The 24,142-nt window shown below is 39.3% G+C and overlaps 1 long non-coding RNA gene across 1 annotated transcript in view; it reads left to right on the top strand.

Moving 5' to 3' along the window:
• LOC309606383 overlaps positions 1–24,142 on the top strand; it is an 805,264-nt gene that overhangs the window by 53,832 nt on the left and 727,290 nt on the right. Inside the window, exon 5 of the long non-coding RNA XR_014231787.1 lies at positions 10,090–10,249. This is a non-coding gene — a long non-coding RNA (uncharacterized lncRNA). The remainder of the gene's footprint in view (positions 1–10,089; positions 10,250–24,142) is intronic.

Below are 24,142 nucleotides of genomic sequence, written 5' to 3'. Positions count from 1 at the left end.
AGAAATACAGCTGATATTTTATGTTGATTTTGTATCATGCAATCTTGCTGAACTAGTTTATTAGCTCTAATAGTTTTTATGTGGATTCCTTAGGATTTTCTATATATAGGATCATGTCGTTAGCAAATAGATATATTTCTGGCTTTCCAATCTGGATGCTTTTTATTTTGTTTTCTTGCCTAATTACTTTATCTGGACTCTCTAGTGCAATATTGAATAGAAGAGGTGAGAGTGGATATTCTTCCCTTTTTCCTCATCTTAGAGGGGAAAACGTTCAGTCCTTTACTGCTAAGTATATGATGTTAGCTGTAGGTTTTTTGCAGTTATAGATATTATTTTTGGACTTTATGTATAATTTCTTAGTGAAATTAATTTTCAGTCCTTTTATGACTATGAAAATATTGTTCATAGACTGACCCATGCAGTAGGTAGTAAAAGACCTATGGAGACTTGTGTCTGTGTATACATCTCACACACTGGAAATTCCCAGAAATAACTTTAAGAAAAGCTTATTTTCTCTATTTAGACTAACAGGGCTCTTGAAGCAGATGGCATTTTTGTCTAGAAAAACATAAGACTCTACCTCCATTTCCCTTTCAAATTATACTTAATTATTTAAGCATAAATAATTCAAACCTCCATTTAAATATTAGCTTAGTTGTTCTGCCAATAGATTTAAGAAAGTAAATTCATTTCTTCAATGGAAAAATAGCAGTATAACAGGCTGTAACAGAATCGAGAATATTGAAAAAGAGTAGGCCAGAGAGTCAAGCCATGGAGTTTAGATGGGGCTGAGGCTGGTAGCCTGGGATAGCATGGAAGAATCAAGGAACCAGAGGCCTCTATGAGGTGGAAAAGCCTATGTAAAAAAAAAAAAGAGGTAAACTAAAAAGTTGGAAAAATTGGAAGTTGTCATCAAAAAGTGAGATATTAGGGTTTAATATTTCAGAACTGAAACATTTTCACATTTGGATCAAGCCCAGGGTCTGACAAGGGTAGTGGGTGATTGAAGTGAAGCAGGTTTCTATACTTTCCTTATTCCCTGGAACACTTGTCACCTTTCCCTTTGCCGTTCCTACTGGCCAACTTCTGCTCAGTCTTCAGGTATCAGGTGCAATATTATCTCAAAGAAGCCTTTGTTGAGAAAGTGTCTAAAACATGGAAATACAGCAAAAAGGTAATTCTATGTCTTTTCAGTGTCACACTAAAAAACATTATCCAATGAATTTGTCTAAGAATCATCTGATAAAACTTTGTTTTGGTTTTATTGCCCTGTAGAACACTAACTTAGCAGTCTTATTTTAGGATTCTATTTTTTTCACTGATTTTGAACTGATTTTGTTATCCTACTCTTTCCCTTACTTGTGAGTTAATTAAAATTAAGGCACCCAATTTTTAAGTATTTTAATGAGAATTGTATTTTTTACATTTTGAAAATTATACTTCGAGTCTTTCTCCCCATCTTTCTATTATCTGTCTCTCCTTTCTGTTCTCATAGCATCCTGTGCTTACTCCATACATTGCATTTTATATCTGTCAGTTTCATTCATTTGAGGAATACGTATTAAATTCCTCCTAGGTGCCACATACAGTGATAGGTGCTAGTGATACTGTGTTGAACAAGTCAGACATGTCTAGCCCTCAAGGACTTTTTCTGTTGCACAGCCTTCTCCACTTACCAGAGTGCAAGTCTCCTAAATATAAAGACTATATCTTAGCAGTTATGGTATTCTCAGTGTTTAGCATTGTGCTGGCCTACAAAAGTTGCCCAATAAATATTTGTTGGATAAGTGCATGGATAAATGTTTAACAGTGGAAATGTGGCATTCATAGAACTGAGATGCTAGTGTGTTAGATGTACTGTATCCTTGAACATTAAAGTAAACTAAGGCAATGCCAGGTATTAGAGTGGAGAGGCAGACTACAACTCAGTCTTCAGTAAATGGAGAGAAGTGACTGGCTTGTGACAAAACCTTAAATTACAGGAAGTATTTACATGATTGGAAGAGGAGAAAGGGCTGGAACTGGCCCTGGGAATTGAATGAAATGCAAGGCAAAGTAGGATGCTTAGGGTAAATTTAAGTTTTCATTAAGGCAAGATGGTAGATGGAATTTGAGGGAAGAGTTGAAAGATGTCACGAGAGTTGTTTTCAATGGAATAGCTTTCTAGAAGGCCCTGAGGAAAAGTTTGGGTTGGAGGGATTGGGAACAGTGAGAGGTTGATTCAAATCAGATGATGAATGGAGATGACAAATTTTGATCACAACTTAAAGTTTGATCATATAAAACTCTCTCTTTCAAGTTCTGTTTCATAGCACTTTATCTCCTGCTGCCCGGTCTCATGGTCATTCTCCTCATTCATTGATGGTGTCAGACCCTGGCTTCCATGCCACTCTCCAGGCCAAGGTCTTTCATTATCCTAGTGACATTAGTGTCTACATGGACGAGCCATCCAAAACCTTTGTCTTTCTCTTTATTGAACTCTTTATCATAAATGTTTATTGAATGTTTTCTTTGTTTCATTTACTATAATACATAGTGGGTTGAGAATGATTTAAAAAAATCATGCCTCCCATCGTCATGAAACCTAGTCTACACTGAGTGACATTGACATTCAATATAAATGCACAAGGAAATATACAATTGCATTATTTTGGTACCAATGTTATGAAAACAGGTACTATGACAGAGAATAATGCTGGAATCTAATCTAGCTGGAGGGGCAATAAATGAAAGTCTCTCTAAGGAATTAATATTTCATCCAAGCATAGAAGAACAAGCAAGAGTTATCCAGACAAAGAATGGAGAGAATAATTGAAAAACTACCACATGGGGTACAACATTCTGGTGAAAATAGTTCTGGCCTAGGAGACAGAGAACTTGAGCTTGGTAAGAGTTTGATGTTCAGTTACACCTGGCTTGGATTGATAAATTGTCTTAGACAAGTCTTATTCCCTTTCTACATGTCAATTTCTCGGACTTTCTCTTTGGAATGTATGAGGAATTGTAATGGCAGATACACATTATTTTCAAACTACTTTTATTTTAACCTCCTTTTAAGGAGTATAGTTACTGGATGGAAGGCCCTTAGTTCAGCTGAGGCCTTGATGGATTTGGAGAGGCAAATTCGGAGGTAGGAGTTAGAGAAAGCTGAACTATCTTTTATAATAAAAGGAAGATAATTCAGTGGTGGGTGGTGGGTGGGGACACACAGTTCAGGAAGGAAAAAGCCCACTTTGGAGGTTATATGGTGTGAATAGAGAAAACTGACCTGTTATACACAACTGTTCCTCCTTTTTTTGATTCAGTACTGGGTTCCAGACAGAAATTATCAGATTCTTCTGAGAAGGTTCTCTGAGCAATTCTCTTAGAGAATTAACCCCTTTATCATTATGTAGTGTCCCTATTTATCCCTGGTATCTTACCTGTGTAAAATTAATATAGGTACTTCCACTTTTTTTGGTTAGTGTTAGCATGGTATATTTTTCTTCATCCATTTACCTTTAATCTATATGTGCTTTAATTTAAAGTGGGCTTTTGGGGAATTCCCTGGTGGTCCAGTGGTTAGGACTCGGCCCTTTCCTTGCTGGGCCCGGTATCCAATCACTGGTTGGGGAACGAAAGATCCCACAAGCTGCGTGGTGCAGCTAAAGAAGAAAAGAAATCCACCAGAAAAAACAATAAAGTGGGCTTTTTTTGTGGATAACATGTGGTCATAATTTTTGACAATCTGTGTCTTTAAATTGATGCTTTTAGACCACTGATGTTCAAAGTAATTATTGATATAGTTGGATTAATATCTGCCATATTTATTACAGTTTATTATTTGTTGCCCTTGGTCCCTGTTCTTTTTTTTGTTTGTTTTCCACTCTTTTTCTGCCTTTTGTTGTCTTAACTGAGCATTTTATATGATTCCATTTTCTCTCCTTTCTTAGCACAGCAGTTATACTTCTTTTTTTACTTTTTTTAGTGGTTGCCCTTGAGTTTGCAACATGCATTAACAACTAATCCAAGTCTATCTTCAAATAACACTATATTGCTTCACAGGTAGTGCAAGGGCCTCATAATAACAAAATAATTCTAATTCTTCCTATCCCTTGTGTCATTGCTGTCATTCATTTCATTTATACATAAGCATATATAAGCATATAGATATACACATACATATGTATGTGTACATAAGCATATATAATCAAATACATTGTTGCTACTATTATTTTGAACAAACATCTGTTAGATCAATTAAGAATAAGAAAAATTAAAGTTTTATTTTAGCTTCACTTATTCCTTCTTCAACACTTTTTCTTTCTTTTTGTAGATCTGAGTTTCTGGCCTATATTATTTTCTTTCTCTCTAAATAACTTTTTTTTAACATTTCTTGCAAGGCAGGTCTACTGGCAACAAATTCCTTCGATATTTGTTTGTCACATGAAAAGATGCTCAACATCAGTAATCATTAGGGAAATGCAAATCAAAACCACAATGAGGTATCACCTCACACCAGTCAGAACGGCCATCATCAAAAAATCTACAAACAATAAATGCTGAAGAGGGTGTGGAGAAAAGGGAACCCTCCTGCACTGTTGGTGGGAATGTAAATTGATACAGCCATATGGAGAACAGTATGGATGTTCCTTAAAAAACTAAAAATAGAACTACCATATGACCCAGCAATCCCATTACTGGGCATATACCCTGAGAGAACCATAAGTCAAAAAGAGACATGTACCACAATGTTCACTGTAGCACTATTTACAATAGCCAGGACATGGAAGCAACCTAAGTGTCCACTGACAGATGAATGGCTAAAGAAGATGTGGCACATATATACAATGGAATATTACTCAGCCATAAAAAGGAATGAAATTGAGTTATTTGTAATGAGGTGGATGGACCTAGAGTCTGTCATACAGAGTGAAGAAAGTCAGAAAGAGGAAAACAAATACCGTATGCTAACACACATATATGCAATATTTAAAATACGGTATTGATGAACCTAGTGGCAGGGCAGGAATAAAGATGAGGACATAGAGAATGGACTTGAGGACACAGAGGGGGAAGGGGAAGCTGGGACAAAGTGAGAGAGTAGCATTTGCATATATGCACTACCAAATGTAAAATGGATGGCTAATGGGAAGCTGCATAGTACAGGGAGATCAGCTTGATGCTTTGTGACCACCTAGAGGGGTGAGATAGAGAGGGTGGGAGGGAGATGCAAGAGGGAAGAGATATGGGGACATATGTATATGTATAGCTGATTCACTTTGTTATACAGCAGAAACTAACACAACATTGTAAAGCAATTATACTCCAATAAAGATATTTAAAAAACTGTTTGTATGTATTTATTTCTCCTTCACTTTTGAAGGATAATTTTACTGGGTACAGAATTTTAGGTTGGTGGTGTTTTTTACTCTCAACACTTTAAATGTTTCCCTCTACTCTCTTCTTGCTTTCATGATTTCTGAGGAGAAGTTGGATGTAATTTTTATCTTTGCTCCTCTATAGGTAAGGTGTTTTTTTTTCTCTCTGGCATCTTTCAGGATTTTTTCCTTATCTTTGATTTTCTGTAGTTTGAAAATTATATCCCTACATGTAGCTTTTGTTTGTTTGTTTGTTTCTGTTTTTTTTGGCATTTATCCTGCTTGCTCTTCTCTGATCTTTCTGAATCTTTTATATGGTGTCTAACATTAATTTGGGAGAAATTCTCAGAATTTATTGTTTCACATATTTTTTCTGTTCCTTTCTCTCTTCTCCTTCTGCTATTTTCATTACTAATTTTACACCGTTTATAACTGTTCCACAGTTTTTGGATATTCTGTTCTGTTTTTTTCCCTCAGTGTTTTTTTCCTTTGTTTCTTAGTTTTGGTTGTTTCTCCTGAGATATTCTCAAGCTTAGAGATTCTTTCCTAGGCCATGTCCAGTCTACTAATAAGCCCATCAAAGGCATTCTTCATTTCTGTTATAGTGTTTTGGATCTCTAGCATTTCTTTTTGTTTTTTTCTTTAGAAGTCCCATCTCTCGCTTACATTGTCCATCTGTTCTTGCATGCTGTCTACTTTATCCATTACAGCCCTTGGCATATGTCCCTAGTTGTTTTAAATTCCTGGTCTGATGACTCCAATATCAGAGTTATATGAGTCTGGCCATATATGAGTCTGGTTCTGAGGCTTGCTTTGTCTCTTCAAACTGTGTTTTTTGCCTTTAAGTATGCCTCATAATTTTTCTTGATAGTTGGACATGATGTACTGGGTAAAAGGAACCGCTGTATGTAGGACTTTAGTAATGTGGTGGTGAGAGGTAGGGGGAGGGGAAGCATTCTGTAGACCTATGATTAGGGCTCAGTCTTTTAGTGAGCCTATGTCTCTGGACTGTAAGCTCCGTAAGTCCTTCTCAGGTTTTTTCCTTTCCCCAGGTAGGTTAGGCTCTGGTTAAATAGTTTCTTCTGAGAACTGACCTTGTTCAGAACAGAATGGTCTGGCATATTTCAAGGTGGCTCCTTCTCCCCTCCCCCTGCTGAAAGCACAACAGGATTTTTCTCTGCTATTCACTGTGAGGATGGGTAGAACTCCAACAGGTAAAACTTACAAAATTGTGGGGATTCCAAGATGGCAGTGTGCCCCTGGAGTTTTTATCTCTCCGACTTTTTCACACTGAGCCTCCAGCAATTTGTCAATTACAGTTCAGGTCATCTTACCTGAACACTGGTTCCCATAGATGCTTCTGTTCTAGTAAGTTGTGTTTCTCTGTATTTGTCTGTCTGTCTGTCTGTCTCTCCAGTTTGGAGGGCAGTGTTTTGCCCTGTGACCTCAATTCTCTTATGGAGCTAGAAAGAGTTGTTGATTTTTTCAGTTTTTTTTTTTCTTCAGCTTTTTACTTTTTTGGATGAGGTAGCAACTTCTAGGGTCCTTTCATCCAGGACCCAGAAATCTTTTAACTTTTTATACATAGCTCCCAGTTAAATTATTGGGTTTCTAAAAGAATACATTTTAATCTCTTTTCTAAATGATATACTTTAAATATGTGAAGAAAGCTATTGTGTCATTTCTAAGTTTCCCTGGGCTAACATTTTCCTTTCATTGTCTCACATTCCCTTTTTTCTCTTCCCTTTTCTTTCTTCTTTTTTTTTTACTCTCTTGTCAAATATTTCTTAAACCTCTACCTGTCATACTTTCCGTCAGGCACTGAGGACATCTTTTTCCTTTCCTCAGAAAGATTACACACGGGTAGGAAAAAAGGCACATAAAATTTTATTTCTTAAAATAAATAGAAGAATTCAAGGATGTTCTGAATCCTATAGAAGCGTACTTTCTCCTGTGCTTTAATTTTGATCAGCATCACTCTCCTGGTCATTTTCCTTTAGACAAGTTGTAACATATTAACATTTTCCTTACTGTGGTCTGGCTGTGGTCAGATCCAGAAGGTTCTCTTATCTCCCATATTTAAGGCTAAATGTCTTTTGAGTAGGTTGATGATTGTTTATGTAGGACAAGTCATGACTGGAAAAGTGCATTTGAGTGACTCGTGCCATGTGTAAAAGTTGGACCCTTCTAATATGTATTTTCTAATGAATATTTACTGCACTGTTAAATGTCAAAATGTAATCAGGCTCACACAGGATGGCACAGCCATTTTGGACTCTGGCAATCTTTTATGGAAAGTGAATGAAACTTTGTTTGCTCTGATGCAGGTGTAGACCCTAATAACCATCGGGGCTCACACTGAGCAAAGTTCCCCAGAAGTTGTCACAGGCAGCAGTTTTTTATGAACCCAGAATTTCATGGTGTAGAGAGCCCATGCTTTACATTGGTCAACCGTGACTCATTGGTGGTAGATGGACGAAGAATAAAACAATACTCTTTAGTGGGTCACCATAGTTACTATTAAAAATGAGCACATATAGAGATTTATTTTTTTCAACTTCAGGATATTTTCAAGGCGGCTTTGAATTGCTCAAAGCAGAATCCTAAAAAAATTAAATTGATGGCTTAGAATTCAAAATGAAAAATAAAGTAGGTTCCAGAAAGGGAGCATAAAACTTCTTAGAAAGGAAGTTTTGCCTTTTCTATACAGCTTTGCAACTGAAAATCTGTGTTTGGATTCCAGTGACCCTGAACAATGAGGGTGGAAGTGGGCCTTTATTTATTTCACATTGCCTTTCAGATTTCTCTTTAAATTCCCTGTGATGAGTGACTTTTGTCGTTTTTTATGGTAAAACGATGCTTAAAGATGAAAACCAGGCCTTGACTAGGGAAGCCTATAATGTACCCAGGAGCCAATTCTGTATAAAGATTTGAAAACATGAAGGATAAGGGGATCTTGTAAAGAATAATTCCCAGCTCACAGCAGTTTAGCAGAGAAAAGCTAAGACCACCATATAGTTATTTTATCTGCTAAAACACAGTGGCTTTTACTTCTTGCACATGAGAGTTATTGGAAACCATAACATTCCAGCATATGTTAGTAGAAGTTCTATCTCACCATGCTTAGAAGTGATATAACTCAGAAGAAGAAGTTGAAGAGAAAGTTCTTTGGTGCACTTATGCATACTGCTGAAATCTCAAACCTAAGAGAGAGGCTGCTGAGTTAGATGTCAGAGCACAATACTCAAATCAAATATAACTCTGAGCTGTAGTGTGAGGAGAAACAATTGGATCTCCTCCTGGAGAGATTCCTTATTCCTGAAAGAGAGCAGAAAAACTGAAAAGAATGGCCCTTGGTCCCTCAAATGTCCCAAGAATGAAAGAGAAAGCCTGGTCTTAAACAAAATAATTTTAAAAATTAAAAATCAAACAAACAAAAAACACTTCTTGTGGCATATTGCAGAGTCCCTTCATATTTCCTTCCCAAAATTAGGTCAATCGTTTGTTTTCTCTGAGAGCCCAAGACTCACTTTGGGGCAATGCTAGTGAATAAAAAGCATCACTATCTTAAGCGTGCATTCTCTGCTTTTATGTCTCATTGCCTGTCACAAGGAAGTTTCCTGGACATTTTACACTTTTTTAAAAACTTCAATTCAATAAAAATGAAGATTTTCCTTTTAGGTCACCATTTCTTCTGGCAGACTGAGTCTAAAGTGCACTTTATTTCCCTTTAATTTAACAGCTCCAGCAGCTTTTCCAGTTAAATCGACTGTTCATTATTGAGCCCCATTTATGAAGGGGCTGTGCAGTGCAGTTTAATGAATCCTTGGCACAAAGCTCCCTTTCAGGACTGGGAAAGAATAGGGGCTGTTCAGGCCCTGTAGGGCTGTATGTCAAAGCCAGCCCATAATGCCTGTCAGCCAAGGGCAGAAATTCCCACTGATATAAGAATGTGCAAGAAATCAACTTTCACCACCGACGAGCAGATTAAGACACGATCAGGAAATGAGACTGTAGGTTGAGAACAGTGACACCTGTTTGAACAGAGCATTTTCCCATCCCTTGATCACTGTGTGGCTGGAGCGGGGGCTGGTAGATGCAGCAGCACAGCCAAGGTCTCATAGCCTTCCAGGGTCTTCTGAGAGCGGACGGAAAGACCAAAAGACGACTGGGGGCGGGGGCACCTTTGCTAGGTCCTGCGCTAAGTGTGTTCACATTCCTTTTTCTACTTTAATCCTCATAACAAGCCTATGAGGATTACTTGCCTGTGACAGGGGAGGAAACTGAGGCTCACATGCCTTCATTTCTGGTTCAAGGTTACACTACTAAGTGGCCATGAAATGGCAATGATGGGCTAGACCATAGGCCTGTCTGGCTCCCAGGTGTTGTCTTTCCCAGTGCTCTGAAGTGAGGCTTATCAATTGATTTGGTCCTTTGAAAATATCCAAGCTCTAGCCACTAGGAATACGTAAAAATTTTTAATTGCATGGGGTATATGTTGGGCACCTCCTATGTGCTAGGCATATGTGATATACATTGGGGATACAGGCTGATGAGTCATGGCGTGAAGGTATAAGGAGTGTGGTTACAGGCCTGCTTTTTGTGCTAGACAGGCCTGGGTTTGAACCCCAGCTCTGACCATGTATAACTTTCATAAACTTCAGACCTTGGGAAACCCTGGGGAAGTCCCCGTCACTAAGCCTTGGCTGTGCTGCTCTTTCCCCAGCCTCCACCCCAGCCACGCAGTGATCAAGGGATGATGGCTCAGGAGACTCTGGTATTGCTGACTACTCTCTGAAGGGTAATATGGTCCAGAGGATTTCTGCAGAAAGGAGTCCTTGACGCCTTGTGTTACATTAACGTCATATGATCCCTGAGTTCTCAAGGTGGGTGTGTGGATTGGTTTTCTTCCAGTACCATGGCTCAGATCAAGCCTGTTGACATATAATTTTTAAAAAGATAAAATCACTACAAATATAAAATGAACCACATGTAAGAGATTCTGTTGAACTCATGAATTAGTGAGGGAACCAGTAAGATGTTATGATTGGTTCAAAGAACATTAGAAAAGTCAGATATATATTATATAATATTAGGATAAATTTACTGGGTTACATTAAAAACTGGGTTATAAATCGTTGTGGTTATCTGTTCCATGGACAGAAATTATTTGCATATCTATGAGACAAAACCCTACCAGGTAATAAGTGATTTCACTAAATCAGGGACCTTCAATCAATAGCAAATTGTGAGAGAAATGAGATTCATACCTCCAGACAATCTCTGAGTGGTCTTTGTTCCTGTATAACATTGAAAGAATGTGGGACCCACCTTTCTGCCTTATTTCCAAGTGGATAATTTTTCTGAAAAACCCTATATGTTATAGACAAGTAGATTTAGGATCCACCTAGAGAAAGTAAATGATTTTCTCACATGACAGTGTGTCAGTGGCAAAGTCAGAACTAAAACCCAGGTCTCCTATCTCCCTAAAAATGTTTGTTCCACTTTACTGCTGTGGAACCACATAGCGATCCTGTTTCCTCCACTAAAGACTAGAGAAGGAGAGAACTTGCACTCTTCTGATTGTATTGTGATCTGATTGTATTGAAGGGGCACTGTATTTTCTGGGACAGGTTTTAAATTAAGGTCAATTAAATGTGAGAATAAGAAATATATGCTAATTGACCTATGTTACTGAGGTACAAATTAGGAAGTTAATCTTGGGGTTACTTCTTACTAATGGCACAGGGGTAGTTTGGTTTCTTGGAGAGGGATCCCTGCAAACAGATCCTGAGATGGAGATTTGTGGGTAGAGGTTGATTGAGGAGGACTCCTGGGAGATACATCTGTAGGGAAGTGAGGAAGTCAAGATTGAATGGAAGGAGAAGGAAGCCATCACTCTCAGCTGATCTTACAGAAAGTTCTGGAGCTGGGATTGCCTTTCAGATTGGACTCAAATTGAAGGAAGTGGGGTGGGGGGGTGGGGTCTGGCCTTTGTATCCTTCCATCAACCAGTCACTGGTCTCCAGTGCACTTGGGAGAGGACGTGACCTGGGGCAAGGCAGTGTCCTTCAGCTGTGGGCAATGCTTGGTGAGGGGTCCATCTGTCAGCCATCAGCAGACAATAGATTCAGCAGCTGAGGGATGGGTTCCTCAGCCCCCCAGAGAGGATCTGGGCAGAGCATCATGGTATCCACTATGTCTGGCTTCTACTACAAGATTAACTGTAATAAAGAGATTTCAACTCAAGGGCCAACACTGATGGATTAGCAGTCTCGGGAGTACTTGTTCAGAAGGGTTCTAGGCTCATCTGAGCTCAGTGGAAAGAGTGTGGGGATTGATTAGTGATGTCTGTAGGACAGTGCGGGCGTGATGCTGTGTTTCTTTTTGGATTTAATGGTGGTGTAGGTTGACTACAACACACAGTTTGCTGGGACCATCCTGGTTTATGCTTATGCTTCCAGGGTAATTTTTTGTTTCTTTTTCTGGCCACACCACGCGGCTTATGGGATCTTAGTTCCCCAACCAGGGAACGAACCCCGGGCCCACTGCAGTGAAAGTGCTGAGTCCTAACCATTAGACCACTAGGGAATTCCCATTCCAGGTTAATAATTAATAAATATTACCTTTGATTCTCACAAACGTCCTCCTCCACAAGATTGGTTTTATGGTTATCCTAAGAAAGAGATTCTTCTCAATTTTGCTATTCTTGCCTCTCTCTTCTGAAAAGTATTCCTTTCTCTCTGGGCTCATTTGGGACAAGGGGCCTCTTATCCTCAGTGCATTGAGGGTTTCAAAGAAGACTGGCAGAAAGAGTTTTCTTTAGCAACTTCTGCTTCTAGCTTAGCAACACAAATCTCTCTTGAGGAGTAGGTGCAAACACCCCTGGAAACCTTCCTAGAATGGGCAAGGAGGAGGTGGAGTGTGGAGTTGTGAGACAAAGTACAGAGAAGATAAAACAGATTGCAAACATAGAAAATTATTCTGCCATTGTTAAAGCAGAATTTTGCAGATATAGCCACCGTCTGGCCTGGGTGAAGGTGTGTTGACCCTACATTTAAAATGAGAGACTCAAGTCTGGAGGGGAATGTAGAAATCATCTATCCATTTCACAGAAGGGCAGCAGGCAAAGGCTACACTCTAAGTACTTGTAGAGCAGGGATCAGGACCCCAGTTCCTTAAGCCTCCCCGGCTAGTACTACTTCCCCTGGACCAAATTCTGTTCTCCAAGGAGAAAAAACAGGGTCAGTAGCAGTGACAACAACACGGAGGCAGCGATTTGGCCTGGGATAAAAGAGAACGACTGCTCTCAGACCTGGGATGACTTGGCAGAGGGGCTGGCGAGAAAACTGCTATACGCAAGAGCATCGGCATTATTTTTCCTGTGTAAACAGAGCATGACATCATGTTGGGGGCCAGAGTCTTCTCTGGTGCCAGGAAAGTGACAAATGCTAGAAACTGCTACCAGGAACAAGGCAGTTTGCCACACGCCACGGAACACAAAGATAAATAAGCTCCTCTGCTCAGAAATCTCCAGTGGTTCTCTCCATTTTCCTGAGATCAAGTCTAAGCTCCTTTACATAACTTTCAAGGCACCCTTTCCGATTTTTTGTCCCTCTACTCCCTGCCTCACACCCCGCATTCCAGCCACACAGTGCTGTTTAAACTACCCTGACGCCACCTTGCAGTTTTCTACCTCCATGCCTTGGTTCATGAAGACTTCTCTCTAGGATGCCTTACCCTGTTTTTGAAAAAAAAAAAAAAAAATCTATCAAAACTCTCCTTAAACTGTATGGTCCAACTCAATGGCTTTTCTATGAAGCCTTCTCCAAACTTGCCATACACAGCAAATCACACCCTCTTGTGTGCTCCGGTGATGATCTGCTTGTGCCTCCTGAGGACAGCAGCATGTCTGTGCCGTTTCTCCAGGCCCAGAGCATGGTGTCTCTAGGATACAGCAGATGCTCCTCAAATGTCTGCCTATTGAATAAATAAATGACATGACTGTCAGACTCAAAGAGATCCTTGGGAACACGTCTGTCTTCTCAGGACCAGGACTTACGTATGTATCCCTGGTGCTTAGGATGGTGCCTAGCACATAGTAGGTCCCATTAGGTATTTATCAAGTGACAGAGATAGACAAGTACACAAATAGCTGATTCATGGAAGTCTGAGTTTGGGGATAGGAAATTTAGATTTGAAGCTAAACACTGTCAGCACCAGCTGTTAGACCTTCGGCAAGCTGCCTAAGCTCTGTGAGTTTAGGCGTCGTCAGTGAAAGGGGGACGATATTAACTACCTGAAAGGGTTGCTGTGAGGTTTAAATGAATGTTATGTGAACGTGCCCAGGACTGCTTCCAGTGTAAGGTGAGAGCTCAATAAATGCTTGTTGAGTGGATGGACAGATGAATAAAGAAGTCCCATAGAAGAGATAAAAGTAAAGTATCAGGGAAGCATGAGGGAGGGAGATACGACAGCCTGAGTTGGTAACAGAGACCTGGAAGGGCTTTTTGAGAGAGAGGTTAACATTGAATGTGGATTTTGCAGGCAGACTAGGATCTTCAGAAAGTGCAATGGAATTAGTGATACCCTAGTTCTACCTTATAGAAATCTATTCTAATCTATTTTCTGCTGCCCCAAATGCTATGGCCAACAAAAGCCACTTTTGTAGTAATGAGGAACGACCAAGCATAATATAGCAAAACTAGCCCTAGGCAGGGCAGTCTAAATTTAGATTCTCTTTCCATAAAAGTGATCTTGAAGGGTTGGAGGAGGGGGATTGAAAGATAGGTGTGGTGTCCTAAGACTCCAAAGCTCCCCCTTAACTCATTTCCTACTCCATGCAGTCAGGAAGTGCTTTCTGGAAAGAACAGGCAGGTTTAATGCAATTATGTGGTATTGGCCCTCCCCAGCATGGCCATGTGCTTGGCAACTCCAGCTGGCCTCACACAAGAGAAAGCAAACTTCAGCTGCCCCCCGGGCCATTGTTTTAGCACTCCTCAGAGAAGTGTTCCTGCGGCTGATCGGAGCTGCTTAAACTGTCTAATTGAATGAATTCAACCTCATATAATAGGATCTAGGTCTTTAAGCATTTCTGTCTGGCACACCGGATATTGGACTGGGGGCTGCTGAAGTTACCCAGCCTCCCTGAGGCCCTGGGTCTCCCTGGTGCCTGCACTTGTCACATTTTGGTGTAAACATTTTCTCGGGCTCAGAGCAGCCTCCTGCTCTGCTCTGATAGAACTGCTCCACATGGATTCAACTTGAGGAGTAAGCTATCAGGTATTTGAATGAAATCTGAACAAAAGAAGATTCCACGTGGAGGGTCTGGTGTGATTTTCCTCATTTCCAGGGAAAGGAGGGGGCACCATTGCTCTCTGGAAATCAAGTCCTTCAGCTCCATCCTGGACCCCTCTGTATGGGCCTGCAGCAGACTGGCCGGGTGACTGAGCAGGCGCTGAATGAACTGTAATGACAGAGAAGGCGATGGAAAGGCAGGTCCATCTTCTTCAGCCTTGCTCTCTGCCGATCCATCCTTCATTCTCACACCTGAGTGAGATTTCTTTTTGTTTTTTATGTATAATTTACAGACACAGACTTGACAAATCTTAAGTGTACAGTTCCATGAGTTATGACAAACACACACATCCATGTAAACAACACCTCAATGAAGGTATACGTTCCTGTCACCACAGAAAGATCCCTTGTGCCCCCCTTCAGGCAATCCCTTCCCCCACAGGCAGCCACTGTTCTGATTTCCAGCACCATAAATTAGTTTTCCTGTTCTACAATGTCATATAAATGGAATCATACCACATGCACACCTTTACAGCTGGCTTATTGGGCCCAACATAGTGTTTTTGAGATTCATCCATCTTGTTGCATCAGTAGCTTGTAGTTTTTTATTTTTTTAATTAAAAAATTTTATTTATTCATAGCAGCACTATTTACAATAGCCGAGACATGGAAGCGACCTAAATGTCCATCGACAGATAAATGGATAAAGAAGATGTGGTGTATATATCTATATGTCTATATATATAAAATGGAATATTACTCAGCTATAAAAAAGAATGAAATAATGCCATTTGTAGCAACGTGGATGGACCTAGAGATTATTGTACTAAGTGAAGTAAGTCAGACAAATACAAATATCATATGATATCGCTTATATGTGGAATGTAAAATAATGATAAAAATGAACTTATTTACAAAACAGAAATAAATTCACAGACATAGAAAACAAACTTATGGTTACCAAAGGGGATAGTGGAGGGTAGGGGGAGATAAATTAGGAGTTTGGAATTAACATATACATACTACTTTATATAAAATATATAAACAAAAAAGACCTACTGTATAGCATAGGAAACTACACTCAGTATCTTACAATAACCTATAATGGAAAAGAATCTGAAAAAGAATATATATATGTATAACTGAATCACTTTGCTGTACACTTGAAACTAATACAACAATGTAAATTAACTATACTTCACTTAAAAACTATAAGACAGTTAAAAAATTTATTTTATTGAAGTGTAGGTGCTGTACAATATTATATAACTTACAGGTATATAATATAGTGATTCAGAATTTTTAAAGTTTATACTCCATTTATAGTTATTATAAAATATTGGCTATATTCCATGTTGTGAACTATGTACCGTTTTATTACTTAATAGTATTCCATTGCATGTATATATATATACTCCATATTCAACAGAATACTCTGTCTCTGTCTCTCTCTATATATATATAATTAAAATATATACACTACAGGTAAATAATTATATATAAAAACATATATACTATGCTATATATGTGTAAAATAATTTTTCTAAAATAAAGAACTGACCATTCTTGGTGCTAGAGTCCTTCATCAGTCCCCCATTGCTTATGTAATAATGCCCAAACTTTTTAGGATGGCATTCAGGTCTCTCTTCTCTGACCACGGCCTCATCCCCTGCCAATGCCACCCATGCAAACCATATTCCATGTACACATTTCACAGTTCTGCTAATACATTCTGTCTCCTACCTCTGTGTATTCTGACCTGGCTGTGTCCTCACCTGAAATGTTCTTTGCTCTCTTCCCCCCATGGCAGTTTCCATCCCAGACTTTAAGCCTGTGTGAAGCCTTCCGTCACCTCTGACCTCTGTGTGGCCATGACCCCTTATACATCCCACAGTTACAGACTGGATGTTGGGGTCCTCGAGAGTGAGATAGTGCATAAATTTTCTTGGCAGTCCTAGGGCCAGAACAGTGCTGTGCTCTGAGAAGAGAGGATTTTCGGAGAGCAAATTGATACTTTCATTAGTTGGGTAAGGGATCAGGTTGTTTCAGCGTTATGCAGAACAGCTTTAACAGCCTGCATGAATCAGGGTCTCTTCACAGTCTGTGAAACTGGCTGGAAAATCAGGCAATGCAGGTGTACTACCTCCCTGCTGACTCCATTGCTTCAGAGAGCTAGTGCCCATCTCTAGATCACCTTAAGGGGGCTCCTTCTCAAACTTTTGACATCGGAGAACTTCTCAGTGGGAACTCAGCACACATGCATGCCACTAATTTTTTGTTTTTGAGATATAATTCACATACCATAAAAATTAACCCCTTTAAAATGTGCGGTTCAGTGGTTTTTAGTATATTCACAAAGTTGTGTAACCATCACCACTATCTAATTCCAGAACATTTTTATCACCTCAAAAAGAAACCTCACTCCCATTAATACAGATCACTAATTTTAGACAAATGAAATAAAATGTTAAAAAATTAATTATGGACTATAGCATGAGGACACAGCTTTAAAAAGTAATAAAAATATTTTACATCAGTCAGAGGAGTGAAATCATATGCAGTTCTTCAGCGAGATGACTCTGTCTAGATCAGTAACAGATTGCTTCAGCTATAGGTCAGATTTTACAACTAGACAATATTTCTTTTTCTCTATTTATACCAATTAGAAGTTCTTACTCCTGTTGCCGAAACTCAGCCTCTGTTGACCCGTGCTGAATAGAAGCGTGGAGACAGAGCATTGGGTGAAGTAGAAAAGAGTAGCTTTTATTGTTTTGCCAGGCAAAGGGGGCCACAGAGGGCTAATACGTTCAAGACTATGTGTCCCACCCTGGAGGGGGTAGTGAGGAGTCTTACAGTGTTCAAGGAGCAGGGCGTGATCAGCTCGTGGACATTCTGATTGGCTGGTGGTGAGGTAATGGGGAGTCAGCATCATCAACCTCCTGGTTCCAACCCGTCTGGGGTCTACGTGCTTGTGGGCAGCATACAGTTAACTTCTCCCACCTGGTGGGGCTTTCAGTAACTGTGAAACAGCTCAAAGGACATGGCTCAGATTATCTTTAGCCCTTGAGGAGGAACTAAAGGTCCTTGACTTTGTTTAATGGCTAAAGTATTATTATTTTGTTATGCTTGACTGTTTTCCTTTCTTTCTGCATTTTCTCACTTCTCTGATTAAATTTATTCTTTGACTAAAGTTTTTCTACAGACAAAAGGCAGGCAGAGGACATGGGTGGGGTCTATTTTTGGAAGGTCTCTTAGGGTCCTTCTCGGTTACACACACAATCGTAGGTTGTTGGGAATGACAGCAAATGTTTGGTGGTTTTCTTAGACAGTTCTGGAGATTTGGATCAAATGAGGCATCTTGTCCATTCTACACCCAAAGCCATGCTTCCTCCTTTTTCTGCTAGCAGAACAATGATCTGTTTAGGTGTTGGGCAAAGAGCCCTCCATCTCAGTAAGTGTAGATGCCTATGTGATCCATGGGTAAATTATGATCATCCTAAACAAATCGTAATTTTCTTCCCCATGGTCACTGAGTCGTATAAGGGTAAGCATGTAATTTGGTTTGGGGTAATGAGATGTTTTTCTGGGGAGGGACTCCCTTTCTGTATAAAATCATAAAGGCCCTAAGTAAAAGTCCCTTTGTCCCTTTGGAATAGGGGTGTGATGGCTGGAAGTGGATCAGCCATTTTGCAACCATGAGGCACCCACATGTTTCAAAATAATCTCATGTGGCAGGCATGGAGATGCACTGCTTACATTCCTCTTCAAGAAAGGATTCATTGCCCAGCTGCTGCAAGTACACTGAGCTGACAGCCTTCAGGTGTTCACGTGTTCAGGCTTCCTGCTCTTCTAAGCTGAGGCCACGCTCTTCTGGAGGTGACTCCATCCGATGACTGGGCAAAGTGGTGATGCACAGGCCTAGCCATTTCTGCCTGGTGTATTACTCCTTTACTGAGTCATCTTTACTCCAGACGTCCCCTCCGGGCTTGCAGAGAATTTTGTCAGGTCCATGGGACCGTCTGAGGCCCTCCCAGCTGGATTCAGCTTCCTCTTTCCTTTCCTTTCACAGGTCTCAGATCTGCATTGTAGTCTATAGGCTTTCCTTGTCCAATTCCACTTTCTCTCCCTCTTACCTTTCATAAGTGTTACCCCTCAAAAAACTGCTTGCCCTGAAAACTGTATTACTTATAGAACACTTACACCTTTTCCACCCGTGGGGTACTCCCCCTCTTCCCTTTCCCAGTCATCTCAGTACAGTGATAACACAGTTTGGTTAAATTTTCAATGATTATTCTATTATTATGTGAATATTGTTCACAGTTCCTCTACATTTTACTAAAATTTCTTGTACAGCTTTTTGTTTTGCCTGAAGTTAATAATTGCCTTATTTTGGGGGGGATTTAGTTTTCTATGTATACTTCACTTTATGTTTCCCTAAACACATTAACAGAAGGAGAACACCTTCTTATAGAATTTAGAATGCTTTTGATTGCAAAGTAACACCATACCCAACTAAAAGTAGCCTAAACAAAATAGGTTTATTATCTTACTCTTAAAGAAGTCTGGAGATAGGGAGTTCTGGGGTTGGTTAACTCAGTGACATTATGATATCATTGAGGATTCAGGTGTTTTCATATTTCTGCTCTGCCAACCTTAGCATGTTGAGTTTTTATTTTTAGGCTTGACTCCTCATGGTTGTAAGATGGCTGCTGCAGCTCCAAGTATCACATATATAACAAAGGCAGGAAGGAGAGAATTTCTTCCTCTCTCTTTCTTTTTTCTCCTTTTATCTCTTTTTAAAATATGTAGCTGAGGAGGGACTTTCCTAGAATTCCAAGAGTAGATTTCTCTTAATGTCTCATTGGCTGAGATTGGCTCTCATGTCCCTGCTGTAGTTAAAGGGGAGATGCAACTGTCTGTCATTTTCAGCCTCCACAGAGAGAGGTACGCTCTGTCAGGTAAGAATAAGAATAAGGTTAGGATACTCAAAGCAGCAAGAGTGGGACTTCTCTGGTGGTGCAGTGGTTAAGAATCCACCTGCCAATGCAGGGGACATGGGTTTGAGCCCTGGTCCGAGAAGATCCCACATGCCGCAGAGCAACTAAGCCCGTGCGCCACAACTACTGAGTCTGTGCTTTAGAGCCCACGAGCCACAACTACTGAAGCCCGCGCGCCTAGAGCCCGTGCCCCGCAACAAGAGAAGCCACCGCAATGAGAAGCCTGCGCACCGCAATGAAGAGTAGCCCCAGCTCACCGCAACTAGAGAAAGCCCGCGCACAGCAACAGAGACCCAGTGCAGCCAAAAATAAATAAATTAAATAAATAAATTTAAAAAAAAGTAGCAAGGGTATCTGTCATCTCCTATCATCATTGTCAAATACATAAGAAAATTAATCACTTCCACTGATTTTTCTTGGCAACCTCCCTTCCTTCTCCAGGAATTCTCCATTTTCCTGTTCTAATTTAACTGATCGTCACCACCCAGCCTGCTATATGGCTGTGGTAATACTTCTCTCTGTCACTATCCAGGTAATTCTCTTTGACTCTATCCTGTGATGGATCCCCTGTTTTCTGGATACCATTTGCTTCTGTGTTTTTCATGGTGCACATTATTTAGTGGTTCCTTGAGAAAAATTTCTTGAAAGGCAATTTCATAAGATATTGTATGTCTGAAAATGTTATTCTATCCTCATGCTTGATGAATCATTGGATTCGGTATAGAATTCTAACTAGGAAATAATTCCTTCTCAGGTTTTTAAGGGCATTGCTCCATTTTTTTTCAAGTTCTGGTGTTGTTAATCAGAGATCTGATGTTATTATGACTTTATTTTTTGTACATCACATTTATCTCTCTTTAGAGTCCTTTAATATTCTGAAAATGTGTAATAATGTGCTTTGGTGTGGATCTTATTGTTATTTACTAGGCATTTAGTGAATTCTTTTAATCTGGAAATACATATCCTTCAGTCCTACAACATTTACATGTTTTATTTCTTTGATAATATTTTCTCCTCCATTTTATCTATTTTTTTCCCCTGAAATTCCTCTAGGCTTAATTTTGAACGTTTCTTGGACTTTTTGTTCATCCTGGGGGATTTCCTTAACTTTATCTTCCAATCCCTTTATTGACTTTTAAAAATATATTACCACAAATTTCTAAGAGTGCTTTCTTATTTTTGATTTACTCCCTCCCTTTTTTTTTTGTAACATCTAATTCTTGTTTCATGGTTGCAATATTTTCTCTTATCTCTTTAATCATTAATCTTATTTTATCTCTGAATTATCATTTATATGGAACTTTTGCTCTTTGCATTGTTAGTTTCCTCTGGGATTATTCCCCCTAATGTTTTTCTGGGGGGGGGGGTCTCTATTATCCATGTTGGAGGCATTGCCAAAATATTTGATGAACGCTGGATGTGAATTTATATTTAAGATTGGATAGCTATTATAAAAAGCTTATTGAAAATCCACCCAGGCTTTTCTCTTCTGCTAGTAACCCTTCAGAGAAGACTACTCCAATTTCCTGACTGGGGAGTATGTGACCTGCTGCAAACATTCTAGAAACTGACTGGAAAATGAGGCTGAGGGTCATTATTCATTATTCATAATGTAGAATTTCATTTAATTCCTTTGTTTTCAGTATGGTGTGTCATTGCTCACTCTACATTGTACATGGAATCCCCTACACTAGAACCATTCTGGTTCAATCCCGTAGAAAATAAAATTCTTGTTTTCAACCCAACGGGCTATATGGGATGGGGGAGGGGATCTTGAATTCTAATTGCTTCTTATACAGGCTTTCAACCAATTCACCTATTTTCCCTCTCCTCACGCTTACTTTCTCAAGTACTGAGGCTTTCCTGGTTTCTGTGGCTCAAATCAGTTAGTTTCCAAATTTCTTCTTCTTTTTTTATTTCTTTTTTTGCAGTCCTTATACAAATTATTATACTTACAGATGTGTTTATGCCAGCATGTATATTTTATATTTTCATTTGTCTTGTTTACTATATATATTTATAATTTTTTTTACTATTTTTCTCACTAATTTAGTACTACAAAATTGCTTTGAAGCTATTGATCTGCTTTCATAAATTTGAGATACAGATGTAATATATTAATAATAAAGAAAATGGAAATGTAACCAACAAAAACTCTAATGTGTAAATTACATAAACTTGAGGTGAAAACCATATCTATTAACTGACTGATCATGTAGTTTAGCTGGAACAAATGTATGCAGTCTTTGATATACATGTGTAACCATTAGGTTATGATTATAAAGAAAAACTGTGATTTCTTTGAAAGCCATAATTTTTTTTCTTGTGCTGTTGCCTCCCTTATTTATTTATTAATAATTTATTTATTTATTATGGCCACAAAAAAATGTTCTATTTTATTATACCAATAATGATAACAATATTAAAAAACCCTGACATTAATAATAATAGTCACCATTTACCATGTTGCATAGAGTACATGTCAAGCACTGTATTAGGTGTTTACATTGTCTCACTTACATAATTTTTAATTTAAAATTTATAAAATATATGTACACAAAATTGTTTCAGTTTTCTTTTGAAAACACCAAGCCATCTGGGGATCACCTGAGTCATCACTGGTGACAAGCAGGGGGAAGGAGGGCACAGTTTAGAAAACACTGACTTAATGATTGTCCAGGGTAAGGAGAATCCTTTGTTGTTTTTATGCATGTACTGCTTGCTGCCCTGGTTTAGCAATATTCTGGAAAGCCCATAACATTTTTTTAAAAAATTGGACAAATGGCAATTGGTAGGATGCTTTCCAATTGCAAAATGCTTTCACATTCATTATCTCAGTTGAAGTGGGCAGGGCAGGGATTATCTTGCTTAAGAGATATTTCCAAGGTGTTCAGTTAGAATGAAGGCTTTCTGTTCAGTTGCTTTTAACAGATTTATTGGAGTGTGGTGCTATTCTTCTATAGTGAAGTCTATTATTTAAAAAATAGCTCATCAAACTTTTTGCATAACAAATCATCCCAAAAGGTATTGCCTTAAAACCAGAATTTATGATTTCACATGATGGTATTGGTTGGCAACCTGAGTGGTTCTTTTTTTTTTTTTTTTAATAAATTTATTTATTTATTTATTTATGGCTCCGTTGGGTCTTCGTTGCTGCACGCGGGCTTTCTCTAGTTGCGGCGAGCAGGGGCTACTCTTCCTTGTGGTGCGTGGGCTTTTCATGGCGGTGGCTTCTGTTGTTGTGGAGCATGGGCTCTAGGCGCATGGGCTTCAGTAGTTGTGGCACGTGGACTCAGTAGTTGCGGCACACGGGCTCTAGAGCGCAGGCTCAGTAGTTGTGGCGCACGGGCTTAGTTGCTCCGCGTCATGTGGGATCTTCCTGTACCAGGGCTTGAACTTGTGTCCCCTGAATTGGCAGGCAGATTCTTAACCACTGCTCCACCAGGGAAGCCCAACCTGAGTGGTTCTTTTGCAGGTCTTTCTTGGAACCACTCATGTGGCTTCAGTTATATGATGATTTGACTGGGTTTGGAGGGTGTAGAATGGTCTCACAGGCATGTCTGGCAGTGGTGCTAGCTCTTATCTGGGGCACCTTGATTCTCTTGGGATCGTTCATAGCATGGGGTCTTAGTGTTGCGAGAGTGTGAAAGTGGAAGCTGCAAAGCCTCTTACATTGCATGTTTGCAAAGGTTTGGAATTTGTGCACTGTCTCCAGCACAGATTCAGAGGTGTGGAGAAACAGACTTCCAGCTCATGATGGGAGGAGGGGCAATGTCATACAGCAGAGGGGCTTGGGCTCAGGGATCAGTGATCCGTTAGAGCTGTTATTATAAGGATCAGCCACAGCTGTTGTCTATTAAGATTGTTCACTCCATTTTACACTTTCCTCCTCATGAGGATCCTTGAGAGAAATACCTGACTGGCTCTAGAACCAAGGATCCTTCTATTTATCCTAAGCGATTGGTTTCCTTTTATGTTTTAAGTAGTGTTAATTATGGTAACTGACCGGATTTCACTTTTTCCATTGGCTTTTAGGAAGATTAGCACAGAATATGCAATTATTTCACAAGGATATAGTATATATTTATAAGATTTAATCTCATTCTAGGTCCCAGGGCCCACTTAATACTTTACATTTTTATTTCTTCATGAAATCCTTCTACCTTTTTTTTTTAAAATAAGTCTTTTATTTTAGAATAGTTTTAAATTCACAGAAAAATTGCAGAAACAGCCAGAGAGTTCCTATATGTCCTGTACCCAGTTTCCCTACCTATTGTAAGCATCTTACATTACTATGGTACATTTGCTGCAACTAATGAACCAACATTGGTACATCATTATTAACCGAAGTCTATACTTTAGATATCCTTAGTTTACCTAATATCATTTTGTCTGCTTTGGGATCTCATCTAGGAGACTACATTACAGTTCTGTGTCTTAGGGTCCTTTTGTCTGTGACAGTTTCTCAGACTTCCCTTGTTTTTG

This window comes from Balaenoptera borealis (genome assembly GCF_965194805.1).
Source record: "Balaenoptera borealis genome assembly, chromosome: 11".
NCBI classification, from domain to species: domain Eukaryota; kingdom Metazoa; phylum Chordata; class Mammalia; order Artiodactyla; family Balaenopteridae; genus Balaenoptera; species Balaenoptera borealis.
The sequence above is the reverse complement of the archived record's forward strand: the minus strand, read 5'-3'. Positions and strand labels throughout refer to the sequence as shown.